The following is a 12,245-nucleotide window of genomic DNA, read 5'->3' as shown; positions in this document are numbered from 1 at the left end:
CACACAGGCAATGTTCTGTCTTTGTCCTCAGCTTCATTAGCTGTGTGTCCGCGTTCACCGTGTCTGCACTGGATGTGCCTTTGAGTTTGTGAGGATGAATTTTTACATATGAGTATCTGAGCATATTTTTTTCCATCTAAAAATGTGCACAAATTTGTGAGCACCTGACTCCTTCTGTCAGGTGAATCACAGAGGCCACACCCAGTATCACTCTACAATGAGAGACCTTTAAACTTAATCCACCCACTTTATATTTAATTATGTATTTAGATGATCAGAGCTAATTGCTTGGCTTCTTCCTTTGAATCTTACGCATGACTGGCTAGGTTTAAAGAGAGCTGAGTCAGATAGGGTTATGGTTGCCCCCAGACTGGGACAAACTGAACAAGACTACAGTGGTCCAATCTGAACAATACAGGACTAGGCCATACGGTACCTGACCTAAATAGACTGAACAGATCTGTACTGACCGTGGTTGCAGTAAGTAGGAAGGAAGCTACAGCTAGCAGCCGGTTAGCTTATCTTAGCTTAGCACAAAGACCAGAAATAGTGGGAAACAGCTAGTCTGGCACTGTCTGAGGGAAACAAAATCCCCTCCAAAGCTCACTCATTAATATGTTAGTGTAAAAACGACAATTTGTGGGTTTATGGGGGATTATGAGCTCGACTACTTCTTGGCTTGGCGCAGTGACTTCCTGGAGTCTTCGCTGTCATCGCAAGGTTTCCAGGCAACCAGCAGAGACTCCCACCTGTTTTTAGTCTTTGTGCTAAGCTAACCTGCTAACCCTCTCATCTAACTTGTAGAAAGTAAATAAGTGCATTTCTGAAAAGAATTGTCCCTCAGGATAAAAAAAAGCACTTGCTCTGCAAAGTAATGTTTAAATGAATTATTTTCTTATTGAGCAAGTTCTGTTGTTCCTTTTGTTCTCCTGCACAATGAACAATGAAAACAAGCATAAAAACAGAACAAATACCTACATTAACCTGTGTCATTTTCAGATCTGGACAAGGACAGGTGTTTTAAACAGCCTCCGTGTTGAACAGATTCCTTAGTAGAAGGATTCATTCTGCACTGCACACTTCACCCAAAGACATGAGAAGAACAAACAGTATTTTAAACAGTGTGTTCATTTGTTCAAAGTGCTGGCTTCTGACTTACACACATACTGTATTAATTCATGCTTTTGTACCTAGATCTTCCTCTTTCCTCTTTGCTTCCACTCATACTGTAGTTCCACCTCCCTCACTGCTCAGTTCTTTTTATACCCCCATGCTGTTCATGGGCATTACGTCGTCCCATTCTCATGAATGAGATATTTCAAGAACACCTGAAGGCAATTTCATTACATCTGACACAAATTTCCATTTGGACTCAAGGATGAACTGAATAGAGTTTGGTGGTAAAAGGTTCACTGTGACCTCACAACACAAGTTTTTGCCCTGAACTTGAAAATTAATTTCGCACAAATGTCTCAAAGGATAAAGTAATGACATTTTATATCCAAAAGGTCAAAGGTCATTTTTACTTTGACATCATAATGTTCTAGAAAAACACTTTTCTGGCCTTTATTCAGCACCGTAACTCAAGAACAGGAGAGATTGTGATCATAGTTCACATTTGGTCAAATGAATTAGTGACACTAATCTTGGTGTCCACCTTGAAACTGGGCTGATTGTTTAGATCTTCTGTGCTGCTGGGGTGAAGATGTGAGAGAAGCATCCACGTTTTAGAATTTTCTTTGCTGCAGCATCCATGTTTGAAGCATCGTATTCCACCAGAAGCTCACTGGTTGAAGCATCGTATTCCACCAGAAGCTCACTGGTTGTGCTGATATTGAGCTTCAGGTGATTATTGTTGTTGCACCATGTGATGAAGCTCTCTGTCAGTCCTCTGAACTCCTTTGTAAAAATAGTCTCTAAGTGAAGACAGCATGCTTTTCACTGGACATTATTCACTGGAATAATACATGTCAATATAGTGATGACATAAAAAGACACCTAATACCTTTTATTGAATTTCTTCAAAGTCTTCACTACATATATTATATGAGTCTGACAGACATGGATATAAAGTGCAACTTGGCTGGTTGGTGGAGACATACAACCGCAAGGTGGTAATTCTAATTCTCTTTATTCCTCATTCCCTTTCTCATCTTTAGGAGTTCATGTCTCTCTTTTTCTCCTCTTATAGTCATTGATTTTCCTGTTGTTGGTTCATCTCTGCTTTGCTCTCCACTGTCCTTCAGTCTTTCTGAGAGTCTTGCCGGCTTCACACTTTTTTCTTCTTCTTCTTTTCCTCTTTTCTCCTCTCTCTCTCTGTAATATCTGACTAGCAGTGTTTTGTCTGCACGGTGTGTGTGTCCCACAATGTTATTGTTGGCCTGGCTGGTTCTCTGAGTGTGAAATCCAGCTAAAACTCTTTCTCTTTTCTTTACCAGGGTCCGTCATCTCTCTGATGGGTATCCACTCTGCAGTAGAGCCACCTCTCCAGGGACATTTGTAGGTCAGCTGCTATTTACACACACACACACACACACACACACACACACACACACACACTCACATATATATAGACTTACTGTACTTAAGTATGTACTTGCTCATGGGACTTTTAAAAACTATTTCATACAAACTCACGTTGAACTGGGTTGAGAAATAGTCTCAGTTGTGCTCTCTCTCTCTCAAATCCAAATTCAAAGGGGCTTTATTGGCAGGGGAAACAGATGTTTACTTTGCCAAAGCAAGTGTGAAAAAAAATGACAAAAACAGAAGAAGAGTGATTTGGTGTTAGAAATAATGACGATGATCAAATTTTCTATATGTATATAATTATATATGTATGTGTATGTGAGTGTGTATACGCACACACAAATATGTACAAAAAAAATACGAATACACACTCTCTCTCTCTCTCTCTCTCTCTCTCTCTCTCACTCTCACTCTCACTCTCACTCTCATTCTCTCTCTCTCTCACACACACACACACACACATGCATATGGACACTTTCCCTCTCTCTCCCTCTGTAACCCAGCTTTTATGTGGCCTTCATGAGGTGACACACAGGGCTCAAGTCAGTTTCCATGACTACACAGTCAGCATCCAGCCAATCGGCATTCTCAGCTGGCCTCCAAAGGGCCAGTGGGCACCGAGTAAGCATCATATCTGTACATTTGACATGGAGGGTATGGGAAGGGAGGGTGTGTTTGTTTGTGATTATGTGTATGTGTGAAGGAGGGGAATTAGCGCAGTAGCCTCTAATGTGTCTTGTTAGACCTGCTGACAACATTTTTTCTGAGAAGCGTTGGGGGAAAAAAAATCACAGCTGTACACATCTCAAAAGTGCTAATATGAGCTGGAAATGGCATTTGAGAATACTATACAAAATGCATTTCTCCTCTGGAGAAATGGGAGTCACAGTGAGTCAACAGCACAGGAAACTCCTTGGGAGCTGAGACTAACAACCCAGATACAGACATAAAAAATAAAAGAACAAACCTCATTGGTCTTGGCATCGGACAGTGTCTCGAGGGACAGAGAGCAACATGACCTCTGTTTTATTCACCAACTTTGAAACTGAGCAACTGTCCACCTTCCCCTTTCTCCATACTGCTCTGCACAACCAGTAGAGCATTGCTGCTTTTGTACCTTGAGCAAAAGCAGCAGCTTTCTCCTTGCAGATGAGACAGGAAGTAGTCACATTATAGTCAGTAAATCAGAGCGCAACTGTTTGTAGTGAACATGTTCATGTTTAGATGTTGTGCATTGACGCACAGCTTGCTGAATGCTAAATGTGAAGTAAAGAGATTGTTGCAATGCTCTGATTTTGCAGCCTTGCAAAAAAAGTAATTAAAATGAAAAATGAAAATAGGAAATAAAAATGTTTGTGCAGCAGATGTAAAAATGTGATTTGAACTGAATCTGGCTCCAAGGCCAGTAGTTTGTTCCCTGCTTTACTTTGCTTCCAAGTAGAATTTTGGAGATGTTAGTTAGACTGACTCATTTATTCTCAAGCAACACCATGCAAAGGTTAACCAATACACATGTATGTGCTGTCTTTCTGCTGCCATGTTGCTCAGATGCTCAGTGTATTTAGCTGTATTCCCTGTTTTCCTTGAACTAGTGAATAGGGAACTGTGAGTGTGAGGGGTTAGAGGGCCAGAAAGGCGAATGGTCAGAGAACAGCATATGGAGGGTAGGGACAGTGGGATTGTTTGTTTGGGGAAATGGAAGCCGCGGGAGATGAGGACAGCAAAGGACAGCTGAGACAAAAGAGACATATGGAGCTTTGACAGAGAGCCTGTTTTATTTTTTTAGCACTGAAATACCTCTGAGGTCAACTTGATTCAGTGAGTGAGTCGTTGACTTTTTAAAAGATGTTTAGTACAAACAATAAAAATAAAAAAAAAGGTAGGAAGAAAAGTAGAGAGACAGACAGGTAAGTTGACAGACAGACAGACAGGGAGGTGTGAGTTAGGTCAGTTTAGTTGGGACATATGGCTCTCGCCAGCCCAGACAGTCAGTACTGAGGGACCACGAGGACAGAATAGAAGAGGAAAGACCCACATGCCATCTGCACAAGGGACAAAGAGTGGGAGATAGCATGAGTGGTGTGTGTGAGTGCCTGTGTGTGTCGAGAGGGCAAATACAGCCAGTAACAATGAAGACACACAAACACACACACAGTGGACATGAGCATAAACAAAAAAGAGAGCATATGCACATTCTCATAGGTACACAAACTTTCAGAAGCAAACAAATGCATGTAAACACAGTGACTGTGTGTGTGTGTGTGTGTGTGTGTGTGTGTGTGTGTGTGTGTGTGTGTGTGTGTGTGTGTGTGTGTGTGTCGGAGCGCTGACACACACACGCACACACACAGACACTTTGACAGAAACAGACTCTGTGTCAGTGCTGTCTCTTCATCTGCCAGAGCGGCCATCCAGAAAGCCCTGTCCTCAAATCAGATTGTGTGTCTGTGCATGTGTGCTCTTTCTCCCCTTTCTGTCAGATACCACTGGGGTGGTATGCTTCACAGGGCATTATATTGTCTGACATATGGGTTTTGCTCCTCTGCTCTGTCCAGGAAACAAGGCCAAACGGGCAGCCTGAGAATGGAACCCTTGGGTTTGATGCAGTTTCCATCACGTCCAGTTTGTCTTTAATGTTAGCAGAGAGAAACTGGGGTACTGATGGGGCTCCGCTAACGGGGTCACCGGCCCCAACGCTGGGTCACTTCACTGTGTGTCCGTTTCCTGTTCAACTTCTGGGTCAACTTCTGGGAGAGCAGGTTGTCGCCATGAGTCAATGTGACAGACACACTTTCTGTGAATAGCTCACCTACATGCTGTTGCCCCTGAACAGTCTCTCACTTGGTTTTCATTCATGACTGTACAGAGATAGTTTATCCATCCCTCTGTTCACTATTTACCTTTATTTTTCTGTAGAAACCACATTACTGTCGAATAACAATACAGAAGGAAGGAGGGACTGTTGTGAAAACTCGTATTTGTTGGTGCGTTCAAGGAAACTCCAACATGTTTGTATGCAGTATACTAACACAAAGTTGCTTATTGGATGAAGGAAACATGATCAGTAGGGTGAAGGCGACACAGTGCACTCTCTGAATGATAAGTGCATGTGGTGGAAGGCATTTTCCGTCCCCTGACACATCTTTTGTAACTTCATAAAGGGTCTTTCCATGGGCCCGGGTCGGTCTGCTTTAACCATGCAATGCCAAGCTGTGATGACATGAGTTCCACGACAGCCTCACAGCAAGGGATGTCTGCTGTGATCCCTGTTCAGCAAGCAGTGCTTCTGTAGCTTCTACCTAGATCTCTGTGGTTTGGAGACTTTGGAGAATTAGAGAATTTACCTGGTTTTCCACAAGAGTCCAGAAATCTTGTGACAAGTGGAATCATGCATATAGTACAGTAATGCACTTTGGATATGATACATACATGAACTCTTCACTTCTACCGAGACGTAGTAGTTCAAAGACACAGGACACTGGTCCTCCACCTGTGTGCTTGCTTTTTTCTAATACGTGTGTGTTTGTGTGACACGGAGTGGGTGGGTTGGTGTGTTTACAGCCATGTGGGTGCTGAGGAGCTGATGGCATAAACAGATAAAGCTGTGATCGAGGATGTGCGCTCTTTTGTTTGAGTTTAAGAGACAAACGGCTGTCCAAAATCCACACACAAGCATGAATGCACACATACACACACCACCCCCTCTCTGCAGTGTGTATACACCACACGTCAGGTCTTAAGTGCTTGGTAACAAAGGGTGAGTTTATCCCTGGGCTTCACTGTAAATACAATGGTGAGTAATGCTCAGGAGACTGGCCTGTGGTCACTGCAGCCGTGCACAACTGAGAGATAGCGAATGCGAGTATGTGGTGGTGAGAGGGTAGTTTTAAAGGTGATGTGTGTAGCAGTTTGGGTTTTCCAAAAATTTAAACCACATTTACCATAAATCTGTCATTTCCCCTCCCTGTCGTCACTCCTTATTTAGTTGTCTTAGGGAAAACAAGAGAAAGGACAAGGATAAGGGCCTTTGTAGACTTTATTAATATCCAAGGAACTTCCAGTATGTGTTCGAACACACAGCTGATATTGTGCAGTCTGAACAGAGGAACTGGAATGAAGTTGTGTTTGTCTTGAAAAATTTCTGCTTCCTCTTTTGTGCAAGAAAATAATCCCTCTGAGTTCCTGTGCAATGTGACCCAGCACAACTACATACAGTATTCAAATCTGTGGTCAGCATTGTCATTCATTAGGATCACTTCTTTTCTTACATGATTTTGTGCAAACGTTATTATTCATTTATCACCTGCTGTTGTGTGAGAGGGTCAGCAAATCATCCAGACGTGGGACTAGTTGCAGAGAGTTGTCCAAATCAAATGGGGCTATGTAAACGTAATCTTGACCGTCATGATTTGCACACTCGCAGTGTGCAGAAGGAGCTGCGATGAAACTAGACGGGTTCACGTACTTGCCAATCTTGCATGATGTAAAAACAACAAAACATGACGGCATTCTAGAAGGTTGTTAGAGGAGATCACGACAGAAAAAGTGGCAGCATTAACAGCTCTATCAGTTCCTCTTCATTACTTCCCACCGTTGTTTTTGTCATTTGGAGTCTGGATATGAATCTGGACAGTCAAGAATTTTATGTAATATTTCCTCACATCGAAATGAATCGTTTAATGTGTATTCTCTAAAAGTTTGTAGTAGTATATACTGATGCAAAATGACTTCCTTAAATGCTGATATTTTTCATTCATCATGATATTCTATGGAGTTTTCTTGTAAACAAGTGAAAGTTATGTTTACATTCAGTGTTTCTCGCCATAACACATTTTCTGTGCCCTTGAGAACTGATAAACATGTTTCTTCCTCATAACCGTTTGCAAAGCTGTTTTTTTTTCTTCTTTTTTTGTCTTCGCGGTCTTCTTCACTGCCTTGGTGCATAGCATTGTCTCGGTGCTTCTTTGTGCGTTACTGCCACTGTCGGTGTAAAGACATTGGCAGGAATGTGTATCCCATCGCCCGCTTGCATGTATGTGCTTCCTCCGCAAGAACATCTCTTGATGCGCCTCTTACTTTTTATGTATTATTAAGGGTGACTCTTGGACCTCTGGACCAGTGGATGCGGGGGTCAAACGTACCTTTTTGAATGTCAGCACACTTGGAGCCAGTAGGGATTCGGTGGAAGCTTGTTGCCACAGAGCAAGGACGATCTCTGTATTCATTTTGGCCGAAACATCTGAAACCTCTGACAACATGGCTGGAATAAAGCTATTGTTATTGTCGCAAGCTGTCTCCATATGGTCAAACCCCCCCAACACACACACATTCACGCACATATACATAGACACACACAGATCAGCAGTGGGAGCACATCATCTGTCACCCAGGGCCCAGGCGGAGGGGCGACAGATTGTCCTCGCGGTGTTCCTTCAGGTCCCATTGCTCCAAACACACACACTCACAGAGACACACACACACACACACACAAACAATCTGCCCACTAACATACTGTTCTCATAGTATTCCCTCAGAGTGCGGGCAGGGCAGTTTCTCTGCCTTTATCTCAGAGGAGTATTAAAAAAAATCATTTCTGCACAAGGACGCAGATGTGTGTCACTGTAGCGTTGCGAAGTGTGTGTTTTCATTTATGTAGCCAGAACACACACACGCGTACACTCACACATACTGCTTATTTTACGCAAATGTATTGTTGTTTGCATGGCTTTTGTACTGGTGGCTTCCTGGAAAGAAGAACAACAGAATGGCGTGCTGATGAGCCGGACACGCCAACACACACACACACACACACACACACACAGAGGGATGTTACAGTTAAAGATTAACCACGTGTGTACAGATCAAATAGAGCATCACTATATGCGGCGCAGAACAAATGAATCTCACATCAATGGCTCTCTGCGGCTATATGATATGGCGTAGTGGAGAGATCAAAACAGCAGCGTGATGTATTTAACTGTCACAAAACAGCCACATCAATTAAACATCAAGAGCACCCACTCTATAGCCTGACCCAGTGATAATCAAGGGTGTTTTTAGTATCAAAGTGCTGCTCAGCAAACGCCAGGCCTTTAAAGATTGTCATCCATAAACATTACCTGGCTTTGTTCCTCGCTCTTGGGGGAACCGCACAGACATGCACGCTTTCCTTTCTCTTTTTCCTGCGCTCTACCTGCTCGTGCTCCCTTCTCCTCCACCTTATCCCTTCCCCTTTACCTGTGTTTGTGTCTGTGTCTGTGTGTTTGTGTGTGTGCAGAGAGCTCCGGGCCTCATAGATTGTCTCAGCTCACACCCTCTCCTTAATGCGCTTTCTGTTCCTCTGTGGAATTCTTTCTCCTTGAAGAGAAAAAGAGAAAGTGAGCTGGAGACCAGAGGCAAAGGAGAGAGAGATAGAGAGCAGGTAGTTTCATTACCTCCCACCCCCCCCCCACACCCCCTCCCTGGGTGCCTGGGTTATGGCCAATTAGGCCTATTAGCAACAACAAAACACAAGAAAGCACAACAAAACCCGGTCGGCAGGCAGGCAGGTAGTTAACGGTGGGAGGAATTGTTATCTCTCCCACCGACAGGAACAAAGAAAACACTCTCCTGAGTGCCGGAGAAAGAATTTATACCTCCCAGTGTTCTCAATTCTACAATTAAACTCTTTACTGCAATTTCCTGTTGGTTGGAGTCTCCAGAGGGACCTTTCAATGCACCGCAGTGATTTTTACACCTGCAAAGTGGTGTGTTATGTAATTAACCAAGTTTGAGACAATCGCTCAGAGGTGCAGAGAAGCCACAACTTTGCAGCTTTTAAACAAGACTTTATTGAGTCTTGTGATCGATGTGGTGATGACACATCCACCTAATTAATTATTGCTTTTTTCAGCTTGCTTCAAAGTTATCATAGCTGTCTGGCTCCAGAGGTCGTCAGAAAAAACTTTTCTGTTGCAGAAAAAGGAAAATTACCCAGTGAAGGGGATGTTTGATGCACCTGCTCCTGTGATGGTAAAAGCAACTTTTGAATGGTAACAAATAAATTTTTTAACCAAGCTCGTGATGGGCTTAAACTCTAGTGCCAAGTGCTGCTGTATATGCATAGTTACACTGTTTTAGCATCTGGGGAGTAAACTTGTCATGCTGTTATTCTCGGGCTAACCTGAAAGTGGCGTCAGGAGAGCGGGGTCTCTCTTCTCAGACTGAGCTAACAAGGCCCAACCTGACTCCTCTGAATTCCCTCACGCTTTTCATTTTGTTCAACAGTTGTTCTATTTTAAAGCAAAATTCAAATTTGAGCACATGCAATGGCCTTGACAGCTTTTTCTGTTATATTTTGGAGCTTTTCTTCTTGGCCAAGGTTTCCACGAGCAGTGTTAATGCAGCAGAATGGATGAATATGGAGTAAAAGAAAAATTAGATTTAGAATCATTGACTTTGGACTAACAGAGTGGACAGCAGATCTCTGTTAAAACTAAGTGCTGTTAAATCCAGCTTGCTAAGAGCGTTCACGATAGCTTATAGCGCCAGCGGTGACCATTCACCTGGTCACTTCCTTTAACAACAGGAAATTCTGCAACATCATACTGCATATCATTGGGTAAAATTGTCTGAATTTGCTTCTTGCAGATGTGGCGATCGTCGTTTTGTCTTCTCAGTCTCAGTCTTCCGTCCACCTTACTCCACACTCAGACTGAACCCTCCATGCTCTGTATAAAATCCATTAACTCAACATGCCGATACACAACCGTCATCCAGATGGGAGCTGAGTATTGTGTGTTGTGTGAGCATCACGTTGAGGCGGAGGGAGATGCAATCAAATAGAGATGTGCGGAACAAAACGGGCAAAGGATGGAGGGAGAGAGCGGGGGGGGGAGGGAGAGATGGAGGGAGTAGGCAGGGAGGTAAACTAAATGTGACATCTCATATTTGACTTTTCACTTCCCATTTAGCTGACATGTCCAAGATAAGTGGAGGAAAGATTACTGGTCTCATTCTGTTAGACAAAGGCCTGTGTGTGTGAGCGCATTTGTTGTTTCAGGCATGTAAATTTTACATTTAGGCCCTTTAGCTCATTTTCTTATGTGACTGATGATAAATAAGCAGGTCGGAGTTCAGTGTGTGTGTGTGTGTGTGTGTGTGTGTGTGTGTGTGAGAGAGACAGAGAGCAGACAATAGAGTTTCATTTTCACAGTTTCACAGTTTTCAGATTTGATTGATTTTCTGTGAACCGTTTTATAGGAGTTATGTTTCAACTGCTCGACTCCTTTTTACAAGTTTTAAAGGTTGAACTTGAACTTTGATTTTTGACTTCTTTCCTTTTGGTTTCTTTCGTTTTTTTGGGTACCAAATTTTTTATCCCTTTTGAAATGATTCATATAACTTACTTTTTTAAGTAAAGTATCAATAGCAGAAGTTTAATTTGTCGAAGCTCCGCTCGACTTTGTGTTCAGGGCTAATCAGCAAATGTCTATAGCGACGATTTGGATCAGCATTCCCGGAGCCTGTCTGGTAGTCGAGGCCCACAAACCCTAAAATGATTTACCTGCTGAGGTTCGGCTTAAGTCTCTTCATTTTTTATCTCTGTGTGATTTTATTATTGTTTTTTTTATCCTCTGTGAAGCAGTTTGTGACATTGTTAAGAGCAGTGCTATAAATAAAGTTCATTATTATTATTATTATTATTATCATTATGGCTAAAACAAGGAAAATCAGACCTAATAACCATCTCCAGGTCAATGCTTTCTCCTCTTAAATGCCAGTCTATTGATGATACATACACCATTCTTCCAGACCCTTGATATGATTGACATTGTGTGTATTCAGTAAATAGCCAGAACCATCTAACTGCCAATTGTACTTGTACAACAGCCACAGCTAACTCTTTTCTCACCTGTAACACAGAGCATGTTCTGCTATGACAATATCTGTATCTATTTACACACTGTCAGTCTATTAATTGTCGACAGTGAGAAACGCACTTGTGTATTTATGGATTCAGCTCAATTCATTCGACCTCTATATGACAGAATACACATGGTGGATCATACAACAATGTTTACCTATAGAATGGCATTGTCGCTCATGTGAAAAGACTCATATTGAGGAGTGTGCGTGTATGCTGTATGTGTCTATGTGTGTTTGTGTGTGTATGACTGCTACAACGCAGGTGCCCACTCAAGCGAACAAGAGAGGCAGCAGTTATCTTCACCTCCAATTACACACTCGGAACACCTCAGTTGTGTATGTATGTGCGTGTGTACGCAGTCACACATTTTTATGACCTTTGTGTGTGACTGCTTGACTCTGTTTGTGTGTGTGTGTGTGTGTGTGTGTGTGTGTGTACATACTGTGTCTGTGTGCGTGCGTGTGTGTAGCCCCCGCAAGGCCCTGGGGTTACAGGCAGCTTGGTGACAGTGCAGATGGGATAACATATGACATGTGAGTGACTGAGTGAGTGTGTGTATGCATGTGTGTGTGTATGTGTGTGTGCGTGCGCGCCTCAGTCCATCTGGGCTCCCCTCTGATCGACCGGGGCTCCCTCTGCTCTCTGCGGCCCACTGGGGAGCCGGCGGGACTACAGAAAGTGAGAGAGAGCAGGGAGGGCTGCCTGCTCTCAGCCTCCCTCACCTCCATCCACAACCATAGGGTTATATAAACATTTTATCAATGTTAAAATGACATGTTTCATCTTAAAGGGCTTTTCCAAGTAGCAA

At 42.9% G+C, this 12,245-nt stretch overlaps 1 protein-coding gene across 1 annotated transcript in view; it reads left to right on the top strand.

The window, feature by feature from the left end:
- Positions 1-12,245, top strand: part of sox5 (SRY-box transcription factor 5) — a 220,911-nt gene that overhangs the window by 38,045 nt on the left and 170,621 nt on the right. The window contains exon 2 of the mRNA XM_076721791.1: positions 2,439-2,503. The gene's annotated coding sequence lies outside the window, so the exon portion shown is untranslated. The remainder of the gene's footprint in view (positions 1-2,438; positions 2,504-12,245) is intronic.

Source organism: Chaetodon auriga, chromosome 22 (assembly GCF_051107435.1).
Source record: "Chaetodon auriga isolate fChaAug3 chromosome 22, fChaAug3.hap1, whole genome shotgun sequence".
Taxonomy (NCBI): domain Eukaryota; kingdom Metazoa; phylum Chordata; class Actinopteri; order Chaetodontiformes; family Chaetodontidae; genus Chaetodon; species Chaetodon auriga.
Note: the sequence above shows the minus strand (reverse complement) of the source record. Positions and strands in the feature narration are given on the sequence as shown.